Genomic DNA, 3,979 nt, shown 5'->3' with positions numbered 1-3,979 from the left:
AACTATTTTTTACTTAAAAAAACTTTTGTCTGGAAAATTTACTACTACTAATGTCAGGGAGAGCGACCGACATAAAAATGCAATTTTATGCAATGTTCCTTTAAGAAAACCATGTGACAGCATATGGCATCACACAGAAGACTCCAGAGGAAGTTAGTAACCCTCCCATAAATATCAGATAATTTGACATTTTTGAGTAATGATGAGGTTGATTCAACTAATCATGTCAGGTGGTATGACCCTTGGAAAACTTAGAAAATAGGTTGTTATTATAAAAATGTGTATTTGATTTAAAAAAATGTATTTATAACCTTGAGCAAAGGGTCAAAAATGTCTATTGGTGTCCAAGTTAATGCCTGTTAGATTCGAATTGAGTTTTGAAATGCCAGGTGGTGCAACCAATATGTCAGGTATCGCGACTAGAGTTACAGTTAAACCAACTAAAAAAAGTCATGTTAATTCATGTTTTTGAAAATATTAAATACATTTTAATAAATATATAAAGCTTTTAAGTTGTTTAAAGGTGCAATCTACATATGTATATATATTTGTTTATTTTATTATGGTATGAGTCCTATTCTTCAAGAATATAGGACTGTATAATCCTCATTGATACTAAAACAATTGCAACTTTAAATTAATCTATTTAAAAAAAAAAAAAATTGTAGATACCATAATCAAGAAAGGAGAAAACAACACGGCATAGAGCTTGTTAAAAAAAGTGATCCAGTTTTAAAGGCAGAGTACCTAACCCTTTCTTGACTTACTGCTACTTCTGAATATTGAACAGTACAGTGAATTCTGACCTTAATGTTTCTGGGCCCAATATTTGCACTAATTCACTCTTTCATGATTTCATGATTTTATAAAAGATATTCTCATTTTTTGAAAGTTTTTCCAGGAGATGTTTTAAATGTATAGATTTATAGAAGTTTTTTTTTCTTTTTTTTTTTCTTGATTTACTGTTACTACTAAATCTATTGAACAGCAGATTGAATGTTTCCCTTAATCTTTCTTGGCCCAATATTTGCACTAATTCACTGTTTCATATAAAAGATGTTCTCATTTATTAAATATCTTCCTTGAGGTTTCAAAGTTATATTTTTAAAGAAGTGATGATCAGATGTTATCATAACATGCAGTTTTGTTTTGCACATTCTTGTTAATGAAATTGAGATTGATTGAGATTGGTCATAGGATTAAAATAAAAAAGCCAATCGAAACCTGAATAAGATTCAATAACATATCTTTCTTTTTATTTTGTGAATATCAATCATTATTGATCACAACATCAGGTGGTGTGACTGGTCATGGTCAGGTGGTGCAACCAGCAAATTCACATTTAAATGTATCATTTTCCACTGCAATTGCAAAATGAAGTAAGAAATATAAATGTAATCTTTTATTTAATGTATACAAATCATTTTTACAGTTAAAAACAAAACATAAAAAGTCCTCATGGAACAATGGGTGATTGAATACACCGAAAAGCAGCCGTTTATATGTTTCTGAATAAAAGGGCACTAAATAAAGAAATAGAAAGGGAAATTACCATGTGATATGCATTTTAGACACTACAATGATTCATATTTACAAGTCTTAGTAGTGATAAGTACATTAAATGTATATTAATTTTAATTAATATATGGTCGCCCCACCTGACATTTTCTGGGTGGTAAAATTAGAAATCTTGTTCAATAATGAATTAATGCTGCCTAAAATGCTGTAAAACCTATATAAAACAACACAATATATTTCATGAAGATGCATTTTAAAACTGTTTTGCTTAAAATATATATTTTTTTTTCTTGAAAATCTTATTTGTCATTGACCCATATACATACATAGTAGTTAGTTATATATAAAGGGACAGACTTAATAAGCGAGGTAAGTGGCAGCTTAGGGCCCTGGGGAATCAGGGGGCCCCATCTGATAAGCAACAGAAGCGTTTGTAAAGCTCTGCATCATAACCAATCATGGGTGTCATGGAGCTTTTGCTAGATTTTTGGGGGCCTTACCCCTCTGAAGTTTGGGAAGCTCAGGCCTAGTTATTGGGTTGGGGCCCCATACCTGGAATTTGCTTAGGACCCCCAAATCACTAGGTCTGCCCCTGTGTGTGTGTGTGTGTGTGTGTGTGTGTGTGTGTGTGTGTGTGTGTGTGCGTGTGTGCGTGTGTGTGTGTATACACACACACACACACACACACATTTGTTTTTGGGAGAAGTGGGGAAATCCCATCGGTGTAATGGTTTTTATACTGTAGAAACTGTATATTCTATGGCCCTACACCAACCCTACACCTAACCCTCACTGTGCATTTTTACTTTCTCAAAAAAAAAAAAAAAAGAGAAAAAAAAATCTATTTCTGTATGATTTATAAGCGTTTTGAAAAATGGGACATGGGTTATGTCCTCATAAGTCACCCTGTCCTTGTAATACCTGTGTCATATCCATGTCATTATACAGAGTTGTGTCCTGATATGTCACAAAATCAAGAGCACACACACACACACAGTTAGGTCCATATATATTTGGAAACTTACACAATATTAATATTTTCAGTTCTGTATGCCACAACAATATTTCAAGCTTTATTTCAAGGGGTTGAATAAAAATATAAATTGCTTAGCAATTACAAACATTTTTATACACATTCCCCCCATTTTCAGGGGCTTGAATGTTATTGGACAAATGAATATAATCATAAATAAAATGTTATTTTTTTATATTTGGTTAAGAATCCTTTGCAGGCAATGCCATAAGTTTGAATTCATGGACATCACCAGAGACTGGGTTTCCTCCTTTGTGATGCTTTGCTAGGCCTTTACTGCAGCTGTTCAGTTATTGTTTGATTATGGGTCTTTCTGCCTTTAGTTTTGTCTTCGGCAAGTGAAATGAATGCTCAGTCAGGTTGAGATCAGGTTCTTTTTTTTTTCTCAGAAAGTATCAGACTATTGATCTGGCCACTCCTAATGTTCTTGCTATCACTCCGCTCTTTTGATTTTAAAGCCTAACAATTGTCTGTTTCACTTGTATGAAGAGATCCTTTGACTGCATGATGTGGTTCAGAGCAAGAGCTTCCAAATGCAAATGGCACACTTAAAATCAACACCAGAACTTTTACTTGCTTAGTTGATGTAGAAATAACGAATGAATAGCCCACGCCTGTCCATGAGTCAACTGTCCAATTACTTATAGTCCCTTGAAAAAGGGGGGAGGTACATATTAAAGAATTGTAATTCCTTAACACTTCCTACAATTTTAATGTGAACACTCTCAAATTAAAGATCTCAGTGTGCACTATATTGCACATCATATAAATGGAACTCGAATATGATTTGGTCAGCAGCTAAAATAATACATTTCTCTCTATCTCTCTCTCCCTCTCTCTCTCTCTCTCTCTCTCTCTCTCTCTCTCTCTCTCTATATATATATATATATATATAAAATATCCAAGTCAGAGACATCACATGCCAAACACATGGCACATTACATAAACGGCTCATAACTATTACTATCAGCATGACTATCAGTTAATTGTCATCTATGTAACAGCAGGGTTCTCAGTTAGACTGAGATAAATGACTGGCTGAAATTCCTCCACACCTTACTGGTCTTTGACGGCTCGCTTCACAGCTCAACATTCCAGATCCTCCTCTTTTTTTGTGGCTCAGCTACAAAAGAGCAGATTGTGAAAGCCAAAATCCTCAAGAGACCATGTGGCCGACCGCAAGTCAAGATCTTCAAGATCTGATCCTAATCCAAGCATGTCTATTTCCGCCAAGCCTCTCTTCCCAGGAAGTGGGTGTGTTTTTTGACAGATGGACCTCACTCCACTTGTCACTGAGATGATTTATAACCAGACGGTTTCTAAATTTGCTTTTGATGGTTTTGTAAGATGCTTTTACTTTCATATCTTGGTCATAGTGGTTGTGATATAAACTACAGTTAACCTTATTGATCACTTTTATCTGAACTT

This window comes from Carassius gibelio, chromosome B7 (genome assembly GCF_023724105.1).
Source record: "Carassius gibelio isolate Cgi1373 ecotype wild population from Czech Republic chromosome B7, carGib1.2-hapl.c, whole genome shotgun sequence".
Lineage (NCBI taxonomy): Eukaryota > Metazoa > Chordata > Actinopteri > Cypriniformes > Cyprinidae > Carassius > Carassius gibelio.
Note: the sequence above shows the minus strand (reverse complement) of the source record.